The 25,718-nt window shown below is 43.3% G+C and overlaps 1 long non-coding RNA gene across 1 annotated transcript; it reads left to right on the forward strand.

Annotated features, from left to right (window-relative positions):
- Window positions 1–628: 628 nt before the first annotated feature.
- On the forward strand, window positions 629–7,880 carry LOC122232746. Its single transcript, XR_006210135.1, has 4 exons — window positions 629–751; window positions 5,456–5,535; window positions 7,151–7,196; window positions 7,818–7,880. It is a non-coding gene; the product is annotated as an uncharacterized LOC122232746 (long non-coding RNA).
- Window positions 7,881–25,718: the final 17,838 nt, after the last annotated feature.

A 25,718-nucleotide genomic window follows, 5' to 3' on the forward strand; every position in this document is an offset into this window, starting at 1 on the left:
ATCCCACGTCCCGAGACCTCACGTCGGTGGCCAGAAATCGGCTGCAGTGACGGTATTTACACCATGGAAATTGGCAAATACCGCAAAGCAAGACTTGTGCCCCCCACACTCTACATCCCGGAGAGCTGATTTTAAGCGGATGGTACCACACCACTGCTTCTCGGCTACTGGAGGAATGAGACTAACTCTCTCTGTCCCCCTGTTTTTATTTTTATTTTTTTATTTTTAAATGTTTATTTATTTTTGAGACAGAGAGAGACAGAGCATGAATGGGGGAGGGTCAGAGAGAGAGGGAGACACAGGATCAGAAGCAGGCTCCAGGCTCTGAGCTGTCAGCACAGAGCCCGACACAGGGCTTGAACTCACAGACTGTGAGATCATGACCTGAGCCGAAGTCGGACGCTTAACCGACTGAGCCACCCAGGCACCCCTGTCCCCCTGTTTTTAAAGAGTGGACAGGTGAAAGTGACTAAGTTCTTTATCTTCCTGCCTCCAGCCCTGGGAGCATCTCTCCGTATCACCTGGGCGGCTTGTTAAACCACAGATGGTTGGGTCCCGCCTGCAGGGTTTCTGATTCAGTAGGTCTGTGGGGCCCAAGGAAGCATTTCTCATAAGTGCCCTAGGTGATGTCGGTGCTGCTGGTCTGGAGACCATGTTTTGAAGACCACTGTTCCATGCTATGTCTATGAATGGCCTTGGTGACTCCCAGGACTTTGTCATCAGGAAGCAGTTCAGCAGACTGGACTTGAAGGTAATCCTTCCTCATCTCTCAAATACTCACATAAATGGGCAAGACGTGACCCATCACCTTGTTCAGGCTGCTTATATTCTAGTTTTATTTCTCTGGCCTCGGAATCCTATGAAGACAGATCATGGGATTATTGTGGGTGGCAGCTAATGGAATAATCTCAAACGTGGGGTGCTAAGTAACAGGGCAAGTTTCCGAGCTTCCGGGAAGCCTCTCTACCCGTTGTGCCCAGTGGTCTAGAAACATGAGAACTTTTTAACGAGAAAAATTTCTTAAAAAGTGTGAAAATGATATAATTGGTGGGGGGGGGGGAATGAAAGTTAAAAATTTCAAGAAGATCAACATTGGTGTTGATCAACAATAGTGTTCCAAAGTGCTATGGGGAGCACAGGACTCTGTTCTCCCTCCGTCCCCTCAAGGGAAGATGCCACCTGAGGCAGGAGTGAGCCATGTAAGTTTTATGGACTGTGAGAGGGCTTAGTTGCATACTACTGGGCATCTCATCTCCTCAGCTCCCCATTGACTACAGAGCCATACGCTCCCCCCCCGTCATTGTCCCCCGCCGCAGCCAAGTGGACACCACGGCCGTCCTGTCCTGTGCAATGCTGAACACATTAGCTCCAGCTCGGCTCCCTCAAGCCCAGCCAGCAGCTGGCCCCAGGGCTCACAGAAGACTCAGGAAAGCACATTACCAAAACAGGCCACTTGCAGAGGGATTGTCTCATAAGGGTCCTGGAAGGAACAGATGGAACTTTCTGATGGGGTAATTTGAGGAGAATTTAACTGAGGGAACATTTACAAAGGCATAGGCAGGGTTTCAGGAAAACAACTCCAGGGAAGGAAGAGTGAATTGACTACCCAGTGGAATTCTAGGATGACCTCCAATGCGTCACAGCCTTGTCAAATCTCCTGCCCTTGAATGTGGGTGGACCCCATGATTTGCTTGTAGCCAACGGGATGCCACAGATGTGATGGATGTCACTCCCGTGGTTAAGTCACGGTGGAAGACTCCTACATCACGGTAGACAGGAGGAGAGATCTCCCTGCTGGTCCGGAGGAAGTGAGCCGCCCTGCCACCAAAGGGCCACATGGCAGGGAAGTACGGGCGACCTCTAAGAGCTGAGAGCAGCCCTAGGCTCACAGCCAGTAAGAAAGCAAGACCTCAGCCCAACAATGGCAAGAAACTGAATTCTGCCAATAACCACATGAGCTTAGAAGGGAACACTAAGTGGGGTGCCTGGGTGGCTCAGTCAGTTAAGCGTCCGACTTCAGCTCAGGTCATGATCTCGCGGTTTGTGAGTTCAAGCCCCGCGTCGGGCTCTCTGCTGAGCGCTTGGAGCCTGGAGCCTGCTTCGGATTCTGTGTTTCCCGCTCTCTCTGCCCCTCCCCCGCTCACACTCTGTCTCTGTCTCTCTCAAAAATAAATAAACTTAAAGAAAAAAACCCCACTAAATTCCAGGAAAGAGTGCAGTCTGGCCCACACCTAAATTGCTGCCTTGTGAGACCCTGAAGAGAGCACCCAGCTAAGCCACGCCCCACTTAGGCACCCTGGCTGGGCTGCTTTACAGCCTAAATGTTTGTGACAACTCTCCCCACCCCCACCCCGACCAAAATTCCTAAATTGAAATCCTAACCCCCAATGTTAGGGGGCGGTTAGGACAGAGTAGGAGGTGACCCTTCACAAGGTGATTGGGTCATGATGGTGGAGCCCTCAAGAATGGGATTAGTGCCCTCATAAAAGAAACCCAGGCAGCTATGTTGCCCTCTTTCTGCTGTGTGAGGACACAACGAGAAGGCAGTCATCTGCACCCCACTGGGCTGGCACCCTGATCGCAGACTTCCTGGCCTCTAGAACACTGAGACAAATTTGCTGTTGGTACGTGCCCAGGCTGTGGCACCTCGTTATAGCAGCCCGAATGCACTAAGACAATGTGACAGAGTGAATGCCTGTTATTTGAAGCCACTGAGTTTGTGTTGATCTGTTAAGTCGCAAGACATAGGGTGTTACGTCCCCTTAGGAACCCTGAGGTATGGGGGAGGAGCAGTTTCCAGAACCCAAACAGAGGGCAGACGGGGGCAGAGCTGAGGCCTCTGGTGGGCACAGGGCCACCCTGCAGTGGCCAGAGACAGAGGGAGCTGGAGAATGAGGGCTGGACCTCACACTCACCTGTCCTCTGCACCCCGCCCCCCCCCCCCCCCCGCAGTGTTCCAATTAACGGACCCTGCCTGAAGGCAGCGAGGTGGGGGCCACTTACACTGGTCTCATGGGTCAGCTTCTCGGGGCACAGAGCAGGCTGGAGAAAGGTGGGCGAAGGATTTGGAGGGACACATGGAATGTACCTCTCGTACCAGGGGATTCTCAGGCCCATCGTGGGAAAAAAAAAAATAAGTGTTTTCCTTCATAGTGTTACCTATATAAATGGACAGCAAAAGGAAGGAAAAAAAAAAGTGAGAGTTTTGGTTTCCATGGTAAAATTAGTAAAGTATCCTAAAAACTAAAGTGCCTCAAACCTTTCCTTTTCCCTTTGTTAAGTGGGCTAATCACAGCCCGTCGTCACAAACATGCTTTCCTCGAGAGGCCCCTGTACGAGAATTACACTAGGGCCCCAGCATTGTTCAAGCTCTGGAAAGAGACAATTTCTATACTAAGGCTGGCCATAAATCAGACAGTTCTGTAGTTACTGGGCAAATGGGATGGTCTCTAGAGAACTGTTTCACTGTTATTTTTTCCCTAGTTATTCCTAAGAAGATACAATTTATTCACTGCTCTGATAAGAATAGATTGTTTAAACACACTGTATCTCATTTTACAGCCGGAGAGTTGATGACCTATGTAAGTTTGCTGGGGCTGCCATGGCAAAATGCCACCAACTAGGGTGACTTAAATAACAAAATTTATTGTCTCACAGTTCTGGAGACTAGAAGTCCAAGATCAAGGAGGGTTGGTTCCCTCTGAGGGCTGTGAGGGAGGCTCTGTTCCAGGACTGTCTCCTTGCTTCTGAGAGCCTCAGGTGTTCCTTGGCTTATAAACGATGTTCTCCCTGTCTCTTCACGCTGTCTTCCTTCTCTGAGTATCTGTCTCTGTGTCTAATTTCCCCTTTTTATAAGGACACAGTCATGTTGGACTAGAGCTCTCTCTAATGACCTCAACTTACCCATCTGCAAAGACCCTATTTCTGAATAAGGTCATGTTCACAGGCACCAGAGGTTAGGACTTAAACATCTTTTTGGGAGGAGTGGGGGGAAGGACACAGTTCAACCCATAAGAGGCTCTAAGCCAACCTACAGTTTAAAGGCAAAGCCTACTTCGAGTAGCCAAGTTGAAGATTCCATTGACTCCTCATTTGTTTGTTGCTGGTGAAAATATAAAATGGCGCAGCCATTTGGTAAAATAGTTTGGCGGTTATTTAAAAAGATAGACATGGGCCTGCCATATGACCCAGCCATTCCATTGCTAGACATCTACACAGGAGAAATGAAAACGTATGTTCACACACATGCATGTTCATAGCAGTACCAGTCATGATGGCTCAAACTGGAAACCCTCGAAATGTCTGTCACCTGTGAATGGATAAACACCAGGTGTTTAGAATAGAATATTATTATATATTATATTATATTATAGAATAATATTAAGCCATAAAAAGGAATAAACTACTAATAAATGGCACGACATGGATGAACCTTGAACACATTATACTAAGTGGAAGAAGCCAGTTACAAAGAGCACACAGTGTATGATTCCATTTATATGAAACGTCCAGAAGAGGTAAACCCCTAGAGACAGAAAGTAGATTAGTGGTTTCCTGGGTCTGGGGTTAGGAATGAGGGGTCAACAGGCAGGAAGGATCTTCTTGGAGGGATCAAAGTGTTCAAAAGCTGGCTTGTACTGATGGTCGCACAAGTCCGTAAATGCACTAAAGATTATTTAATCGGGGGCGCCTGGGTGGCTCAGGCGGTTGAGCATCCAACTTTAGCTCAGGTCATATCTCATGGTTTGTGGGTTTGAGCCCCACCGTGGGCTGTGCACTGGATTCTCTCTCTCCCTCTCTCTCTCTCTGCCCCTTCCCCACTTGGATGCTCTTTCTCAAAATAAATAAATAAACTTAAAAAAAATTTTTTTAAAGATCATTTCATCATACACTTAAAATGGATACATTTTGTAGTATATAAATTGTATCTGAGTAGATTTTTAAAAAAATTTTTTAATGTTTATTTATTTTTGAGACAGAGAGAGACAGATCATGAATGGGGGAGGGTCAGAGAGAGAGAGGGAGACACAGAATCGGAAGCAGGCTCCAGGCTCTGGGCTGTCAGCCCAGAGCCCAACGCGGGGCTCGAACCCACATACTGTGAGATCATGACCTGGGCTGAAGTCGGACACTCAACCAACTGAGCTACCCAGGCACCCCTAGACTTTTTTTTTAATGTTTATTTATTTATTTTGAGAGTAAGTGACAAAGCAAACAAGGGAGGGACATAGAGAGAGAGGAAGAGAGAGAATCCCAAGCAGCCTCCACACTGTCGGTGCAGAGCTGGACGCAGGGCTCAATCTCATGAACACTGAGATCATGTCCTGAGATAAAATTAAGAGTCAGACACTTAACCGCCTGAGCCACCCAGGTGCCCCTCAATACAGGTGTTTTGTTTTGTTTTTTTTAAATCTCCCGGTGTCCTTAAGGTAAAAATCAAATCATTTATTTGTAGGATGTTCTTCAACAGCGTGTTAAACAAATATATCAAAGCCTGTTTTATGTACCAGTGTGGAACCATATCCAAGATAAAGAGTAAGTGAAAAAAAAAAAATCCAATCCCAAACAAGGTTCAGGACAGCATGTATTTGTCTGCATGTACATAGGAATTTTTCTAGAAGGTTAACGCAAGAAATGGGTAACAGTGCTTTACCCTGGGGAGTAGCAATGGGATAAGGACTTTTCCCTGAAAACACTTATATCTTTTGAATCTGGTACCGTGTGCTTGTTTTCAAAAACATAGGTATTTGCACATTTTTAAAAATGTACCAGCACACCACAAGCCAAAATATATACTCAACACTGGAGATGACCTTCCAGAAAATGAAAGTAGTAGATTTTCTCCCCCATGAACCAGACTGTCACTTAGTAAGTGATCCTTCCAGATCTGATATCTGGATTTTCCCCCCATGAACCAGACTGTCACTTAGTAAGTGGTCCTTCCAGATCTGATATTTGGCCTTTTGTGCTAAGAATGTTTATTCACCTCCACCAATGAGCCATTTTCCACAAGAGGCCATGTTGTAACTATGTGGTCATGTTCAAGATTAGAGATTTCGTGTCTTTCTGGTCTGTCCTACCCACTTCATATGGGGAAGTTGGGAAATGCTCTTTCATGGAAACTGTTCCAGGGAAAGGTACTATATAAACATTAAATCATTAAGATAATACATGCATTGGGAGGTGGGTGGAAGGCCCTATTTATATATTTGCATTCTTTTTAGAGTACTTGCTGGGCCATAGTTAAGAGGGGGAAATAATGTATTATACTATTTGTTTTCCCTTGTGACAATGTTGGCTGCTGTGTAGGATGCTCATGTTACTACTTATCGATGCCTCTTTATTCTCTCTTTGCTGTCGTTCTAATGGTGTCATGCAAATTGAGAATAGCTAAGGGTTTTTTCTAAGTGCAATAAAATGGCATCGTAGAAGAGATTTCCTATAATCAGGCAGTTGGTTTCTAAAGAAAACAAGGGAGACTTCCCTGACCATTCTCAGAATACATTAGAGACCCAAAGCATGTCGGTCATTCATTCTTTCCCGTCCTTTCCCCTGGGATGTGTGGTCCTGGTTGCTGTAGGCTCTTCTACTTTGCTGCCAGGTTCCCTCCCCGAGGTAATGCTCTGGGATCGCCCAGGCCTCTATGGCTTGAGAAGACTCACAAGCATCACATTTGGGAACATATCTCACCATGTCCAGACCCTCACCACATCTGGCTTGTCAGCCGAGCGGACCACCAAGGGGCATGTCCATCTTAATGTGGAACTGCTATCATGCACGAATAGAGATTTTTATGGTCTGCTTCAGAGTAGGGTAGGGGAAGGCAATTATTATCTCCTCAAAAATGTGTTTCTTTAATCCAGTGCTCTAAAAATGAGATTTTTTAAATTCACATTAGTTGTAGCCAAAGGAAAGAAAGTAAAGAGGAGCATTTGTTAATGACAAGGCCCTCCTGCTTCTCTTAAGAAAGTCTATTTCCAACGCAGGCTGCATAAAAATGGATCCAGCCACAATGTGCCCCAGTTACATTTATTAGGACATTATTAATTTGCTTAATGATGAGCTGTCACACAGTTCTTATGTCCTGTCCCCCCAAAAGCAAAGATGCTACAACTCCTAGTTTGCAATGTTGATTTCTACTTCATTTCAGAGAACATGGAAAAATGGAAGATAGTACATAATGACATCTAATCAAGGTAGATCTTCACAATTCCTAATTAAGCACCTTTCCACCTCTTTGAATTTATGCTAAAATCAAATGTTTCTCTGAACGAATTGACGTATCTAAATACACAAAGGTATGCATGTGAACTTAATCGTCTACTTTTTTACAACTAAGACATATTGGTATGTTCATAGCACCTACTGAAATAACCTGGCAAAATGATTTCAATGTAAATTCATCCCCAAGCTTTTTTTTTTTTCCCTAATACTTTCTGTTCTAAGTATATTTTGTTACTGGTTTCTAGTTCTCATCCAACAATTCGTAACTATTAGCAGCTTCCACGATAGAGGAAAGGTGGGGTGACAGCTTAGTGAAAGCAGTAATTAGATGCACATCTATCCATTTCTTGTTCTCCATCTCCCAATCCAAAGGCACATGGCAGTAAATGTGGGAGCTGAGATTCGAACCAGCTGTCTCAACCACTTTGCACTTGACCCATGCACTTGACCACGTTGCTCTAATGACTGGGTGTGCCTCCTTCTTGCCATCCTTACTCAATCTGGACATTATTATTTTGCCAAATCTTTGCCACGCTGCGGGGTGAGATGGTAAAATGAGCTTTAAAAGCATGTTTTCCATATTCTGCTTCCAGGGTAAACACACTGACCGGTAACTGGGGAAGATCGGTGTCCCCAAAACACAGCAAGAAGAATGGTAAGGGCTTCAAGTTGCTTCCCCTTAGAAATCAAATCATAAGTCACAAAAAAGCAAAAAAGAAATGGAGGGGGAAAAAAAAGCAAAAAAGAAATTGTCAAAAGGACAATAGTTTCCCAGTTCCGATGCCCTCATTAGAAATAGATCACTTATGGGCGCCCGGGGGGCTCAGCCAGTTAAGCGTCCAACTTCGGTTCAGGTCATGATCTCATGGTTCGTGAGTTTGAGCCCTGAGTGGGGCTCTTTGCTGTCAGCAGAGTCCACTTTGGATCCTCTGCCCCCCCCACCTACCCCCTCCCTCACTTACGTTCTCTGTCTCCCTTAAACATGAACATTAAAAAAAGAACAAAAACAGTTCCCTTAATTCTAAAAAAAAAAAACAAAAACAAAAAAAAACCCGATAGATCACTTAAAAACAACTTTTTCTCTCTCTCTCCCACTCTCTCTCTCTCTGCCATATTTGGTAAAGATATTTTGTGCTTTGTATATTGCAACTAAGACTTCAAGGTCATTATACATTTCACTTTGGAGAAACTCTACCTTATATTCTTTGACTTGGATTTAAGAAGACAAAGAAAAATGTACTGTTAGGAAGACAAAGAGAAATGTAGTCCTATGAACAATGTAAGGTAAAATTCTTTATACAAAATGAGTATTTGCTCAGCATTAATGGAGCTAATATTTATCCCACAGAGCAGCTGTGCACAAATAAACAAAAGGCATCTAGGCGAAAGGGCTTCCGAATTTATGTGGTCAGAAGAACGCTATTGGTTGTAGAAAAGTTAATCTGATTCCGATTAAACTTAGTATGCTTTCAGTAAAAGAGAGAGAGGCATGATCATGGTAACCCACATAAAAAAAAGGCAGTTTGATGTCTGTCAAAGCTAAGTGTAATCACAAACACCCAAAGAATTAACTTCCATATGTATTCCAATTGTTTGTTGGAACTTTCATTTCAGACTCTAAATAGCTGAAAGGATGGCTGTATTTCCTAGTAGGTTTTATTTTTTATTTAAAAAAAAATTTTAATGCTTCTTTATTTTAGAGAGAGAGAGAGAGAGAGAGAGCAGGGGAGGAGCAGAGAGGGAAGGAGACACAGAATCCGAAGCAGGCTCCAGGCTCTGAGCTGTCAGCACGGAGCCCCACGCGGGGCTCAAACTCATGAACCACAAGATCATGACCTGAGCCGAAGTCAGTTGCTTAAACCACTGAGCCACCCAGACCCCCTCCTAGTAGGTTTTAAAAGAGAAAGTGACAATGTAATAAGAGCCTGCATAGTGCGGTTAAAAGGTTATGATTTTTAGAGTAAGACAGGCTTAAAACCCAATTGTGCTACTTATTAGCTAGGTGAACTTGAACTCCGTGGAATCTTTCCGAACCTCAGTTTCCTCTTCCGCAAAACGGGAATATTCATTCTTCACTCAGTCATTCAACAAACATCTGTGTCCTGCTAATGTGCCAGGCACTGTGCAAGTCACTAGCAACACAACAGTGAACAACAGCAACAACAAGAGCCTTGTCTTAAGGACTATGTGTCCCAGGGGGAGAAGACAAAGATAACGAGCCAACCAATAGGCGCTATGTCAGGTGTGACTTATGCTGTAGTCATTTTCTTCTCTTTTTTTGTCATTTTATTTTACTTTTTCATCATGATAAGTGGACTCTTTAATCCTCGTACCCTATTGCCCCACCCCACCTCCCTTCTGGTAACCATCAGTTTGTTCTCTATACTTAAGGGTCTATTTCTTGGTTTGTCTCTCTCTCTTTTTTCTTCCTTTGCTCATTGGTTTTCTTTCTTAAATTCCACATATGAGTGAAATCATATGGTATTTGTCTTTCTCCCACTGACTTATTTTGCTTAGTATTATACTCTCTAGAGCTCCAACTGTGTCATTGCACATGGCAAGATTTCATCCTTTTTTAGGGCTGAATAATATTCCATTGTGTATGTGTATGTATATGTATACATACCACATCCTTATCCATTTATCTATCAATGGACACTTGGGCTCTTCCAGAGTTTGGCCTTTGTAAATAATGCTGCAATAAACATAGGGGTGCATGTATCCCTTTGAAATAATATTTTTGTATTTTGGGGGGTAACTACCCAATAGCGTGATTCCTAGATCATAGGGTAGTTTTTTTTTTTTAATTTTTTGAGGAACCTCCGTAGTGTCTTCCACAGTGACTGTACCAGTTTGCATTCCCAGCAATAGTGCAAGAGGGCTCCTTTTTCTCCATATCCTTGCCAATACTTGTTATTTCTTGTGTTTTTTGATTTTAGCTGTATTAGTTTTCTTGGATTGATGTAACAAAGAAAATACTACCAACTGGGTGGCTTAAAATGACGGAAATTGATTCTCTCGCAGTTCTGGAGGCTGGAAGTCTGACATCAATATGCTGGCGAGGCTCCAGGGAAGAACCTTTCTTGCCTCTTCCCAGTTTCTGGTGGTTGCTTACATCCTCGGTGTTCCTCAGCTCAGAGCTGCACTATTCCAATCTCTGCTTCCGTAGTCACTTGCCATTCTCCCTATGCCTCCCTATATGTGTCCTGTCCTCTTCTTGTAAGGACACCAGTCACATTAGATTAGGGTTCATTCTAGTGCATTATGACCTTGTCTTAGTTAATTACATCTGCAAAGACCCTATTTCCAAATAAGGTCCCTGTCTGAAGTTCTCGATAGACATGACTTTGGGGAACATGGTTCAATGTACTACAAATGCTATGAAGGAAAATAAAGCAGGGTGAAGGGATAAGAGTGAAGAGGTGCTATTTGAATAGGGACAGGTCATTCGGGGGCAGGCCTACATGAGTGAAGGAGAGGCATGTTGCCATTCATCCAGGGGAGTAGCCCCCCGTGGGGGAGACATCACAGCAGTGCAGCCATCCAGAACTGGAGCTTGTTTGGTGGCTTCAAAGGACAGTGGAGAGAGCTGTGTGGCTGGGGAGAATGGGCCAGCAAGGGATGACAAGGTGGGGAGCCGGAGAGGTAGCCAGGAGCAAGATCGCTTGTGGCCTGATAGACTAAGATGAGGATTTTGGAATCTGCCTATCTCCTGGGAATTTAGTGAGGCTAAAGGAGGTATGATTTCTTACCCACTGAGGACCTGCTGAAAGGCACGTGGAAATTCCAGCTCTCCTCCCCCTTGCTTCCCTTGCCCTCCTAGCCCTAAGACGGCACATTAAGAAAGTTCTCTCTCTGGGTTTGGTGTGACTGTCATCTCCAACTGAGTTCTTTTCTGCTTAACTGGTCATCTGATGAAGGATCTAACATTTTCCATCATTGAAGGGACAGCATTTTAGGGCTTGTGTCGGATAAACTCCAGCAAGTAACTTTTCCTAAGGAGGACACTTGGTAAACCAGGACACCTGCAGAGCAAGGTTAGCTAGTTGGGTTGGAAATAAACCTCTTGTCCTGTAGTCTGTCCTCACCCCTGGTCATCTCTGAAGCCCTTCCATAAACACTGGAGGAACATGGCTTAGATTCTAGACCAGTCTCTTATGTCTTTTATTTCCAAAGTGGCCCTGTGATTGATCTAAGTTAACGGACTTCAGATGTTCACATAACAGTTAAACCTCATCATTGTACTTTTCGTTTGAAAGACATTTTAATGCGCAAAAAGAAGTGTGAGACGGTATTACGTACGAATACATTGCCCACAGGTGGATCGTCCTTCTATCCCCAGGACTGTTTATCAGGCATCATAGATGTTTGCAAATTTCTTTTTTTTTTTTTATGTTTATTTCTTTTTGAAAGAGAGGCGTAAGCAGGGGAGGGGCAGAGAGAGAGAGAAAGAGAAGGGGACAGAGGATCTGAAGCAGACTGCAGTGACAGCTTCTCTGCCGACAGCAGTGAACCCGATGTGGGGTTTGAACTCACCAGCCACAAGGTCACGACCTGAGCCGAAGTCGGACACCCAACTGAGTCACCCGGGTGCCCCTAAATGTTTGTAAATCTCTAATTGAGCGGTGTCAATTTCATCACTCCTCCGTTTGTGTTTAAAATATGCATTTCACCTCCGGCCTGGCTGGAAGGAACATATGAGGTATTGCTAATCAACCCTCGTGCTGCTAATTTAGAAGGTGTTGACTCTGGGATTCATGTTTCTCGTTGTTAAAAAGGCTCCAACATCCAACGGGACCACCAAAGCACACAAAGACCTCAGCCTGACTGCATCCCAGAAGAAGAAGCAGAGGACATCTGAGTACACTGCTTTCCCACGAGTCAGGACCAGCCACGCCCCCTCCCCCAAATATGCATACATTTTAGCTCTTTACTGCTTTACAGAAGTTTCTGTGATCTGTGTGGGAAAGCAGCCATGTAACAGTGGCACTGTGGGGCACTCCCCAACTTCTGATCCTGCGGGCTCGGGAAATCCTGCTCTGCCCCCCGAAGAGTAATCTGGTTGACGCTTCGGTGGGAAACTGCTAAATACACCTGCACAAAAGTGTTTGCTAACCAGGCTGTTTGGGGTTCTGTTAATGGACTTGTGTGAGCTTTTTGGATTCCAAATCAACACCGTTCTTTTAACCATTCGTCCCTCCGATGTGTCTGAGGTGGCAATGTCTGGGAGGCAGCAATGTGGGAAAACAGACACATGCAAATGGGAAATTTCGGTGTCGTGGTGGGCTTTTGAAAAATACAAAACTAGACTTTCTGTTCGTCTTGCCTCCGTTTGGAGAGTGTGGACGTGTGTAGGAAATTTATACTAGAAAGAGAAAATGTTTATGAGAGGTTAGGGAACATTTGCTACCAATTGTACTTTTAGTCCTGAAGCCAAGCACTCAATTTCACTCAGCAAAATGAAATAGTCAAATCTTTCTTGAGATTTAACATAATATTTGGTATTTTGAATGTAGCCTTTGACACGCCATTTTGTTTGTTTTCTCGTGCTTCCTTCTTGTTTGGGGTCTCAGTAACGCCGCAGCCAATGACAGGCAGCTGATCACCCGGGAAATGCAGCCAAAAGGAAGATCCTAGCCAAGCCATGAACTTTAGTCCAAATGCTCATCTCTGACACAGACAATGCCAGCCCTTGTGTGGAAAAAAAAAAACCCACAACAACCAGGGACAGAGCTTTGTATGGGAATGGTAATGACAATATGCCCTAAGATCCACTTTCTTATTAATGCAGGGTTTGTGCGACGGCACCATGAAAGACAACTGTGTATTTACTGAAAACAGGGTCACAGTCATTGTATGGTGTCCTGGAAAAATACAAGGTCATTCCAAAACCCAAAACCTTTTTTAATTTAAGGCTTATTATAGGGTGTGAACTTAATCCTTAGATTACAATACCCTCTTTAGAAATTTTTCATTGTTTATTCTAATGGTCTGGGCCTCTTTGACCCTCTGAGTACTTGACCTTAATCATTCCCTTTCCCTCCCCATTGAAACTCCTATGTTCCTTGGTTTTCTCTGCTGCTCTCATAATGGAGCCTTTTTTCTCTCCTGACACTCTAAATGGCACTTAGGACATGTTTATCTTCAAGACCTCTCTTTTACTGCTCAGCACCATTTTTCCTATAGAGCTCATTCTCTTCTAGTCTAAATAATTACAAAATCTCTATTGCGAACCTCGTCCTGCCTCCCAAGCTCCCATCTCTTGTTTTTGATGGCCTGAACATCTTGCCTCTGCTGCAAATGATACTTGATTTTAAACCCAATTTATTTCTCCTCTTCCCTCCGTCCAACAAAACATATGGTCCCTCTGATATTTTTATTAAAACAATTTTTTTTAATGTTCCTTTATTTTTGAGAGAGAGAGAGAGAGAGAGAGGCAGCACAAGTGGAGAAGGGGCAGGGGGAAAGGGAGACACGGAATCCGAAACAGGCTCCAGGCTCTGAGCTGGTAGCACAGAGCCCGATGCAGGGCTCGAACCCACGAACCGCAAGATCATGACCTGAGCGGAAGTCAGACGCCTAACCTACTGAGCCACCCAGGTGCCTCTGGTCCTTCTGATTTTTAAAAATTTAATTTTTGTTTTCATCAGTGTTATTCATAAACAGCCAAATAGTTTTACTTCATAAACTGGCAGTTCCCTGCTCCCCCATTTTCTTCTCCCTAAAAGACAAATGCTTTCAAACATTTTAACTATTTATTTTGGTATTTCTTCCTCATCAAAAAATAACCTAAGTTGCTACTTCTTGCGTTTTTCCATTGGAGGCATTATAAATCTTACCATTAGTATCACACGCTTACACTCTCTGTCCAGGCATCCTCCCTGAAGACTGAAATCACAATTTTGGTTAGATCAATTTTCAACTATTTTTTGGACGATGTCATATTGCTGAGTAACGTCATATTTTTAAGACTACTCATCCTATCTTTTTTTTTTAATGTTTTATTTATTCTTGGTAGAGAGAGAGAGAGAGAGAGAGAGAGCATGAGCAGGGGAGGGGCAGAGCAAGAGAGGGACACAGAATTCAAAGCAGGCTCCAGGCTCTGAGCTGTCATCACAGAGCCTGACATGGGACTCGAACTCACAAGCCGTGAGATCATGACCTGAGCCAAAGTCGGACACTCAACTGACTGAGCCACCCAGGCACCCCATCACCCTATCTTATTTTAAAATGTTTATTTATTTATTTTTGAGAGAGAGAGAGAGCAGGGGAGGTGCAGAGAGAGAGAATCCCAAGCAGGCTCTGCACTATAAGCACAGAGCCTGATGTGGGGCTTGAACCCACAAACCTTGAGGTCATGAAACCAAGAGTCAGATGCCCAACCGACTGAGCCACCCAGGCACCCTGACTTGTCCTATCTCTTAAAACTTGGTTTCCCCTGAAGTTAATAGTTGTCTTGGTTTGGGGACGCCTGGGTGGCTCAGTTGGTTGAGTGTCTGACTTCAGCTCAGGTCATAATCTCCAGGGTCATGAGTTTGAGCCCCCTGTAGGGCTCTCTGCTGTCAGCACAGAGCCCACTTCACATCCTCTGTCCCCTTCTCTCTGCCCTCCCTGCTCAAAAATAAATAAACATTAAAAAAAAAAAAAAAAGAATTGTCTTGGTTTTTCATTCACTTGGTTGTCTTAATTACCATGAATTACCCAAACTCTTTCCCGGGAGAGCAAGTATCTTCTCATTGTGTTGAAACCCACCAGGAAATTTACTAATTTTATCTCCGGAGGAGGCTTCTGAACTTCTTCACCCTGGACAGGCTGCCCTCCGGGACTTTTTGGTACAGCTGCTGGTATGGAGTTTCCCTTGACCGTCAACCTGGGGATCTTCTTCCCCTCCCCTGAGCTGGGGTCTTATGTTTTCCAGATCCTCTAACTTCCCTATTTCTTGGTACATACATCTCTTCATTTCACTATAGCGCATTCTTCAGGAGGTTCCTGAGAAAGAGAAAATGGTAGATAAAGTTTGCAGGACTTTGCATATCTGAGAAAGTATCATGACTCTGTTTTGCCTTTGTTCATTCGTTCATTCATTCGTTGCTTCCTTCCTTCCTTCCTTCCTATCTATCCTGAGTTATAATTAGTCATTTGACTAATGCTAAGATGGGAGTCATTTCCCTTTGGAAATATGAAGGCATTACTGTCTGCTGCTTTGCTCCTGAGAAGTCTGAAGCAATTCTGATTCCTCAGACTTTGAATATAACTTTTCCCACACTATAGAACCTTTAGGAGTTTTTTTTTTTTTCTTTGTACTTAATGTCTTGAAATCTCATGATGATGCACCTCAATCTAGATCTATTTTTTCAATCTACCATGCTGGGTACTGGATGGGCCCCAGAAATCTAGAAATTGACGTTCTTTGATTCTAGAAAAGTGTCCTTTATGATTTCTATTCTCTGGTATTTGGATATTAACCCTTCTCTAATTTTCTTCTCTGTTTTTTTTTTCTATTTCCTCTACTTTTCTGCCAAGCTTTCTTTCGAAGTTTTCATTTCCTTTGTCCTATTTTAATGTAAAAATCTCTTTCTTGTTTGCGGTTTCTTTTTTATGCCTTCTTGTTCTTGGTTCACACAGGCAATATTTTCTCTTCTCTGATGACACCCAGGAGTCCTTTTTAAAAAGTCTGTTTCCTTTGAGTTGCTCTTTTCAGCTTGCTTCCGTTTTCTTGCGAAAGTTTTCCCTCGGGTTTGATTCTCGGCTGTGCCTTCCTCCACCTGTGTGCACACAGCTCCTCCATGGTGGACTTTGCTGCAGAGCAACCTGGCTGGGAGTCGGTGGGTATTCTGGGGGACGTTTGCCAGTTGCCCCTGCAAAGATCTTTCACGAAGATGATAAGTTCGGCTGCCAGAGCCCCGGGCAGGGGCTTTGTGAGAATCAAGAAAAGGCAGCTTCTCTGAGAGTCAGCTCTGCAGAAGCAGGGCTTGTTGATTAGATAGTACCTTCTGCAGAACGAGGAAGAGGTGCACCTGCCTCTGGGCACAGCCCTGCACCAGGGCACACGGCCGGTGAGCGAAGCAGGAGCTGGATTTCAGGCTCACTCACTCCTTCAGCCAGGTGCCCTGTGCAGGGCTGACCATGTCCCACTGCATGTGATAGTTTGGGGCCTGGAGGAACAGGACTGGGAGGACGTGTAAAACTTCACCCTAATCCCCACTTCAATCGTGCTACTAAGCTTGTTCCACATCCCAGAACTCTATTTAATCTATTTCCAGGGAATAAACTCTGAAGAACAATTAGTCCCACTCCTGGTGAAGTGCACAGGAGATCTAAATGCTATCACTGCTTCCTGAATAGACTGGCAGTGTCTTCTTTTTAAATCCAACATTTATTCCTTCCAAGGAGAGCCTGGTGTCACCAGCTCTTGTGTTTTTAGGAAGTTCTTCATTGCAAAGTATGGTGCTTCTCAGATTTCCCCACTGCTGGTTTAGGGTTCAGTTTCTTAGTTCTGCTAACTCAGTTACCACGCATCCCTTAGGTGTTCAGCTTCCAAAATTTTATTTTAGTGCTTTGCTTCTTCCTATCTGTCCCTACCTATCTGTCTGTCTATTTCTCTATCTTTCTATTATTTATCTATCATCATTAAAGTCCACTACCACTTTAGTGGGATTTCTTGAGAGATGAGTATTAAATGAGTATTTTTAGTCTGCTTTCTTGTGCCAGAAATTGATCTTGTTTTTACTATGTTGTATATAAGGTAATTTTGTGACTGTTTTTTTTTTTTTTCTCTCAATAGTTTCTTCCTTATATTTGTCCTCTTCCATTTCTTCTTGGTCTTTTCATGGTTTCCACCCAGGTTGAGCATGCGGTGACCAGTTTCTGGGGCAAATGTACATGCGGATGGTTGTACTGTTAGACAGCTGCACTGTATTGTTAAATCATGCTGCACATAGTCAGTGTAGATGATGTATTTGTCTTATACACCCGACTACCTGGCCAGTTTGCTGACTTTTGCACTGTCCTTGAATGACTTGGACTTTGTCACTCTTTGAAATGGGCATAGAAAAAGCATTGCACTTCTGTATTTGCACACTGGAAAGAGAAGACATCGTGTACCTACTAATGGGTACAAGTGCACTGAGGTGCCCTTGATGGCTTTTACCGAGAAGTCACAAAGGGGCCAAACTTTATTTTGGCCACAAGCAGGAGGATTTCAGATTTTCTGTTAGTGAACTTGGTCATCCAGCATGATGAATGGAACCAAGGGATCACAGACTTTTATGGATGAGAGAGTGAAATCCAGAGAGGTAAGTATCACACAGTAAATCAGCTATAAGCTCTGCTGGGCCCCTTCCCTTTGGCATGACCAGTCTAGTCTCCCAGGACTCAGCATAAGCTCATTTCTCCTCTGGGTAGGCTTCTTCACTCCCAACCTTCCTCTCTCGGCTGATCAGGGGTCTTCACCAGATGCTGCCGAAACAACCAGTGTTTACCTCCGTTACTGAAGAGAACATTGTTTTCCCAGACGATGTGGGTCAATTCTTATTCTTTGGCTCCCTTCAGATGATAACACCCTTCTGCCGAAACATCCTTCTTTTAGACAATTACATTACTACACAGTTGGCGAGGCGGCCGTATACCTTAATCACCTGGATTATTGAGCTGGGGTAGTTTTGGGGTCTCCGTAGCAATATATTTACACCTTAGTACAGGCTATTTCTACAAATTTCAATGACTCTTTATTTGCAGAGACTTTGTCCTCAAAGTTCGTGAGTGAAAGAGCCAAATCAGAACTGCCTATGTCCTGGTGATGTCACTTATCTATTTCCCAGATTTGTTGGGAGAATCAGGTGAGATGATGTACGTGAAAACACTTTGTCAACAGAAATGTGCTATAAGGATGCAAGGCATTATTTTTGGAGTACATCTTATTCTTTGTCTATAGTCCAGACTGAAAAAAAAAAAAAGTTAGATGGATTAGAAAATGAACTGTAATTGGAAAAAAAGTTCTATAATTTAATTGACCTTTAGATATAAATTTAATGCAAGCTGACTTACTATGTACACAAAAGAACAACAGCTAGAGCTTTGTTAGTTATTTTTTCCTTCTTCCATTTTTTTGCAGTGGGCTTGAGATTTTTTCATCCGAAAATGTCTGCTCCCTCCCAATATTAATGAAAAAAATCAGGCTTGTTTGTGTTCAGTCCTACATAGAAATTATGTTCATTTTGAAACAATAGTTAATTTAAAATAGAACTGATGTATACTCAAATACCCTAAAATACTCTAATACTTATTTTTGAAATTCTAGTGGTTCTCTGTCCCTGAGTCTTTTAAAATGCTAGATTATGAGTCTCCAACCTTTTTTAAAAAATGTAAACACACTAACATTTCCTTTTTCTCCCTGTGTTTTGGTATCACTATTAATTATAAATCTCATCAATCATATCTGATTAATAGTATTTATGTACTTACATTTGAGGAGGGGAAAATATGAGATCTTCCATGCTATTATCCTTCAGTGCACTTTGCCTGATTCAGATCTAACATGAATTGATTTCACAGTTAGGTTTTTACACGTTCAAGCACCAGAGGAAAAGCAGGTCATAATTCTAGATGATGTATGTTAATATGAAAGTGTCAACTTTCAGAACACGGAAAAGGCATAATTAGGAAAGAATTTTTCGTTCTTTGCAGTATTCTGGGGGCAGAAAGCCCTCTTCTAATTGTCAGATTTTGAGTTTTTCCTATTTTTCAATTTTAAAAACTATATCGTACTCCAATCCAGTGAAGGAAGCACCTACTTCCTTGTGTCCTCCTTCCCTCCTGCCTTCCCCGCCTCAATTCCTCTCTCACTTACCAGCTGGCATTATTCTAAAGGACAGAACTGAATTCCAGTTGGAAGTTGATTCCTGTTGGAGAGCTGGGCATACAGTTTTACAGGAGCAGTGCTTGTTGCTAGCTGGGCATTTTCCCTTCCAAAGTTGTAAGATCCATATGGATGATGTGGTCATCGCTGTATTCTTCATACTTATCACAGTGCCTGGTATCAAACTTCCCAGAATGAGTTAATCAATATAGCTGCTGTCGTCACAATTTAGGGAATCGTATTGTATTGCCCAAAGTCAATAAATACAATTCATTTTGAGTCCAGATCTGTAGGTTCACATGGTGCTCAAACAAGGAGAAACAGGGGCACCCCGGTGGCTCAGTCGGTTGGGCATCCGGCTCTTGATTTCAGTTCAGGTCATGATCTCATGGTTGTGAGATGCAGCCTCTGTGCCTCAGGTTTCACATGGCATGGAGCCTGCTTGGGATTCTCTCTTTCCCTGTCCCTCTCTCTCTGCCCTTCCCTGACTCACACTGTCTCTCTCTCTCTCTGTGTCAAAATAAATAAAGAAACATTTGAGAAAAACACAAGGAGAAACAAGTCCTGGTCCATGTGCTTTTGTACAGAAAATTTCTCTTTCAGAAAAAAATGTGGAAATTAAGATTCATGGACAAAATTGCAAGGTGAATACCATTCGACTTTCTCTTCAGATTTTGCTGCCTATTTGGGCGTTGTCTCCAGATATTCCACCAGTTTTGTTTTTCCCTGGGTCTGCCTACCTTACCCAACGCTCCACCTGTCTCCTATCTCACCCACCCAGAGCCCAGAGTCGTATGTAATTACAGTGTTAAGTAAATCCAACTTTCCCATGTCTTAAAGACAAAACCTTTTATTAAAGGATTATCTGTAAAGTACTCATATCACACAGATCTACCTATGGGAAAAATTGTAGTTGCTTTACAATCTTTCTATCGCTTGGCATTGTCTCTTAATTTTAGCCATTTTTTTAAAAAGTTTATTTATTTTGAGAGAGAGAGAGAGAGAGAGAGCACGCACAAGCAGGGGAGGGGCACACGCAGCGTTGAGCCTGATGCAGGGCTCGATCCCACAACCCTGGGAAGGTGACCTGAACTGACATCAAGAGTCAGACACTCAACTGACTGAGCTACCGAGGAACCCCAATTTCAGCCGTTCTAAAGTATGTAGTTTTGATTCACATTTTCCAGATGAGTAATCCTGGGGGGCACCTTTTCACATGCTAGTTGACTTTTTGCTTATCTTCTTTTGTTAAGTGCCTACTTAAGCGGTTTGTTGTTTAGCCTGTTATTTTTGAACAGATTGTCTCTTTCGTATTGATTTGTAGGAGTTCCTTTTACATTCTGAATATAAATCCTTTGTCTCCCCAAGGTCTGTGGTTTGTACTCTCACTCTCTTGATGATGCCTTTGGATGAGCAGACGTTCTTTTGTGTTTTAAAAGCTTTGCCTATCACAAGGTCATTTTCAGAAGTTTTGTTATTTTAACTTTCATATTTAGATCTAAGATCCATCTCAGATTAAATTTTTGGTATGCTGCCCCATAGCATTTTAATTATAGCCTAAGAATAATGAGCTCTCTCTGTCTTTCTCAAAGACCTTGGTCCTCCCATCTATTACTTTATCTGAATATAGTCACTGCAACTCCGTCTAGGTAACTGGAGAAGCTAAGGAGATGTTCTAGGGAAGGAAAGCCTTTCTTCTCAAGTCCTCTCTCTTAACTGCCCACTGTTGCAGGTTTGAGTCTAGGTTCCAGGGGAATTCTTATTCACAAGCATGAGGCCACTGTGCAAAAATTGTAACTTGTTTAGAAGTTGGGGAAAAGTCAGAGACTAGATTTTCTGTTCCAAAACAAAAATGAGCCAAAGTTAAAGAGACAAGGAAGACTTTATTTAAGGCTCTATTAATAAGGTAATATAAAACAAGTAATATAAAAGAAGTTCAGCCTGAGCTCACCTCCACTAAAGGAGGGGACAGAAGAGTTTTTAAGGGCTGAGATGAGCAAATGAGAGAGTACTGGAGGATGTTAGGCCACCTGTATTTGCAAATGGAATTTTCCAAAGGAACAATAAATTTCTTACCTTTTTTTACCATAGGAGGTCGTTTTGCAACTTGGAGCAAGCCCCCCCGCTCCCCACCTCCGCCCCCACTGAAATTAGGCTCTTTCCTTCCCATAGAGACTAGGAGATAACTCCACTCTCTCCTTCAATGACATTTCAAAGAGATGACTCACAGATCCTTGAGAAAAACATTTCTGGGTTGAAAAACTCACAGGAGGGTTTAGGAAAAGATTGACATACATCTTAGAGGGGTAGAGAAGCAACAGTTTTGAATGTTCTAAAGAAGAACTCTAAATTGGGGCACCTGGGTGGCTCAGTTGGTTGAGCGACTGACTTCGGCTCAGGTCATGATCTCACGATTTGTGAGTTCGAGCCCCGCGTCGGGCTCTGTGCTGACCGCTCAGAGCCTGGAGCCTGCTTCGGATTCTGTGTCTCCCTCTCTCTCTGCCCCTCCCCTGCTCATGCTCTGTCTCTCTCTGTCTCAGAAATAAAACATTAAAAGAAAAAAAAAAAAAAAAGAAGAGCTCTAAATAAAGGGAGGCTGGGGGCCTGCAGTCAGAAAGAAGCCTGTCTCAAGTTTAGTTCAGCGGAGGGAATCATTAAGGTTGTCCTGGTCACCTTCTGGTCAGGGACCTGGTAAAGATACTATTAATAAACGCGTGCTGGAGTTACCACCTGCTGCCTATGCCGACTGCTTTACCTGCCTGCAAGTTGGATGGGCTTTGCGGGAGCCCCGCCCAGCTGGGGAGCTGCTCTGGGAGTTGATGGTTGTCAGGACTGGACTCCAGATGCTGGGTGTGCGTTTGAGACCTGTGTCCCCAGGTGTAGAACGAAAGACCCTCCGGTCCTCTTTGGTTCTGAACTGGACGCCATTGGCCAGATGTGTTTGCCTGGAGTGAGGACTGAGGGCCTCAGTGGGTGGCACCGTGGAGGTCTGTGTCCTTCTCCGAAGCCCTACCGCCTTACCTGGGCTTGTCAAAACAGCCACGTCCATGGGAATCTCAGGAGCATAGGTGGGGCTTGAGCCTGTTTTTTCCTGTTTCAGCTCCGCTCTGTCTCCTGCACTTTCTCCCTGCCAACTTTGTCACTCATCTCGGGGCCTAGCGAAGTTTTACCTCTTGTGCAAGAGAGGTAGTGAATCTGGGTATTTGCCAAACGGAATCTGTGTATTTGGGGAAGGGAAGCAGTAAGCGAATCAATGAGGAGAAGTAAGAGAGATAGTTCTGGTTGTTCCAGGAGCCTGGCATGAGCCACATGGTCAGGCTGGGGTTGTGCCTGGATGGGAGAAGACGAAGGTAACTTACACTCTGGTCCTGTTTCCTCCAAACTCCAGACAGGCCAGTTCTGGACGGTTTATCTTTGCATTACTTACTTTAAACCAAAATATGGGGGGGGGGGGGGGCGGCTCTTGGGGGAGAAGCCCCAAAAAACCCAAATACCCAAACACTCCTGGGATTTCTAGGAGTGTTTCATTTGACTGTCAAAAGAAAGTATGGTGGTTGGGGAGGGGTGGGAAGAGGGGGGTGTCAGGGCTCCCCCTTGCTGCTAAGTCAGATGCTTAATTGACTGAGCCATCTGGGCGTCCCTCCTGGGGCTCATTTTTTAATCACGTTCAAAGTGATTGGCTCTGCCAATCAGGCTTGGCCCCGCCCGCCACCTGGGTCCAGTACGGGTTTTGTTTTGTTTTGTTTTGTTTTTTTAAGTACTCATTTTTAACGTAACAATACAGAGGAGTGAGGGGCAATTTTGAGAAAGAAACAATAGCGAGGCATCTGGGTGGCTCAGTGGTTACGCGTGGTCATTGGACTCTTGGTTTCAGCTCAGGTCATGATAATACAGTTCATGGGTTCAAGCCCGTGTCGGGCTCCTCAGCTGGCAGCACGGAGCCTGCTTGGATTCTCTCTCTCCTGTCTCTCTGCACCCCAACCCCCTTCCCAGCTCATGCTGTCTCTGTCTCTCTCAAAATAAATAAATAAACTTAAAAAAAAATGAAATGCTGCTAAATTGTGGTAGAAAGATGGGGAGATCAGAAAAGATGACTATGGTGAAATAGGCTATCACCATATTCTTATTTCCACAAGGAAGAACGGTACAAAAAATAGCATAAAAACACTGAGGGCCAGTAGTGTCCTGAACCCAATCATTAATTCACTTTTCACAGAGCTCTTAAATAAATTATGGTTCTCCAAAATGATGCATTTTTTATTTAGAAATTAAAAATTGTGGTGAGTTTTTTTTTCTTTTAGTAACATGGAAAAGTATTTATGGGATAGTTTTGAATGAGAAAAGCAGGATAAAAAAAATTGTAGCTACATTATGATCTCTACTACATTAAAATGCATTTAAAAATCTGAGAGGAGGGGCGCCTGGGTGGCTCAGTCGGTTAAGCGTCCGACTTCAGCTCAGGTCACGATCTCGTGGTCCGCGGGTTCGAGCCCCGCGTCAGGCTCTGGGCTGATGGCTCGGAGCCTGGAGCCTGTTTCGGATTCTGTGTCTCCCTCTCTCTCTGCACCTCCCCCGTTCATGCTCTGTCTCTCTCTGTCTCAAAAATAAATAAACTTTAAAAAATAAAAAATAAAAAATAAAAAAAAAATAAAAATCTGAGAGGAAATATGTGAAAATAAGTAGGAGTCATTGGATTGTTTCGTTCTCCTTTGCGTCCTTACAGTTTTCAGTATTGTCCAGACTTTCTATAATGAACTCTTAGAATTAATATTCAGGGATCTTAAATTAGGTTTATAGCTTATTGATTGTTTTAAATTATAAATAACATTTTATTTTATTATTTAAAATTTTTTTAATGTTTATTTATTTTGGGGAGACAGAGAAGACAGCATGAGCAGGGGAGGGGCAGAGAGAGAGGGAGGCACAGAATCCCAGGCAGGCTCCAGGCTCTGAGCTGTCAGCACAGAGCCCGACGTGGGGCTTGAACTCACCAACCAGGAGATCATGACTTGAGCCATCCAGGTGCCCTTATAAATAACATTTTAAATGAATTAAATAAGTGATGGGAAACTTAACATAAGTTTAAACTCTTAATTGTGGACAAAATGTAGAAATTCAGATTGTAACAAAAACCTCACAGTTGATTTTTTTTTTTGGAAAAAAACACCTTTGTTATGAAGTATAATATGAATAGGATAGTATATAAAACACAAAAGTACAACTGAACACATTTTCTAAAAAGAGGGACCTAGATAACCCAAGACAGAACACTATCAGCCTCAGAAGTCACCCTAGGCCCCTTCCCATTGCTCCTGCCTAGTGGTTTTGTGCCATTACTGCCTTTTCCTTTTGTTTAAGTTTTACCACATAAACTGCCTCCCTAAAAAGATATAGATTTGTTTAGCTTATTCTTGAACTTGATATAAATGGAGTCATATGGTAAGCATTCTGCCATGCCTGGCTTCTTTAATCAACATGCTACGATTCATTCATATTGCTTAGCATTGTGATCATTTATTCACTTTTGTTGCTGTGTGGGTATTTCAGTGTAGACTATACTACCACTGATTCATCCGTTCTACTGTTGATGGACCCAAGTTCTGGTGTCACTGACTGCAGCTGCTGTCAATATCCTTGTCAGTGTCTCCCGCTACACATGTGCTCACTGGGACTGACGTTCTGTGCCCTGACCTTACTTTGTGCTGAGATTTCTAGCCATCTGTGACTATACAAGAAAAAACTGGTAAAGACCCTGGAGTTTGGGAATCCGAAGCCATGGATCTTGTTGTCATAGACTGGTTCCTACTGATGACAAATTCCGATTTCAAAGGACTGACAGCCCAGCAGTTTTCTTAAATGTCAGAATAAACCTGCTGTTATTTTCAATGCATTAAAACTTTTTTAAAATGGCAAGAATAAGTCTTAAAAGGCTCCCCCCACACACAAATTAATAGCATCTAAATGTGAAGCTCTCTGCTTTTTGACTAACAAAAACATTTGCCAATGTTCCAAATTAGACAATTTTGTTTTTAGCCAGAATCAGAAATATATATTTTTTTGAGCCAGAAGAGACTTTAGAGACACTGTCTAGTCCAGTCCCTTCATTTCATAAATCAGTAACTGAAACCTCCTTGAGGTTGGAGGTCTTCCTTAGGTCATACTTAACTAGTTTGTATAGGGACTAGAATGAGGACTTCGGACTTCCAACCTTAGACATTATTGAACTCCTCTAAAATGTTACACGTAGCTACCTTTCAATTATGGAATGTGTAGAAGGCTGAGAATGTTACTCTGCCATTGTCACCATCATTATATCCAAACTTACTCATACACCCCACTGAGCATGTCTACTTGATTTTCCTGGCACCCCATTGTTACCACCGAGGTATGGTAAGATCACACGCATTATATGGTACTGGTGCAGTGGTTACATTTTGTAGTATTTTGATCTACATGGCAACAGATCGTTACAAATTGTTGAATTCTGCAAGGTGATAGCTCTGCACTTACCTAACCACATATTATGGGCTACAGAATGGAAGAGCGCTAGAGAGAACTCTTTGCAAGCTCTAGTGCTGTGATTACCAAAGGCTAGTCTGAGATCTGGCACTGGTTTGCCATGGTATTTTTCTTGATT

Source organism: Panthera tigris, chromosome D3, assembly GCF_018350195.1.
Source record: "Panthera tigris isolate Pti1 chromosome D3, P.tigris_Pti1_mat1.1, whole genome shotgun sequence".
NCBI lineage: Eukaryota > Metazoa > Chordata > Mammalia > Carnivora > Felidae > Panthera > Panthera tigris.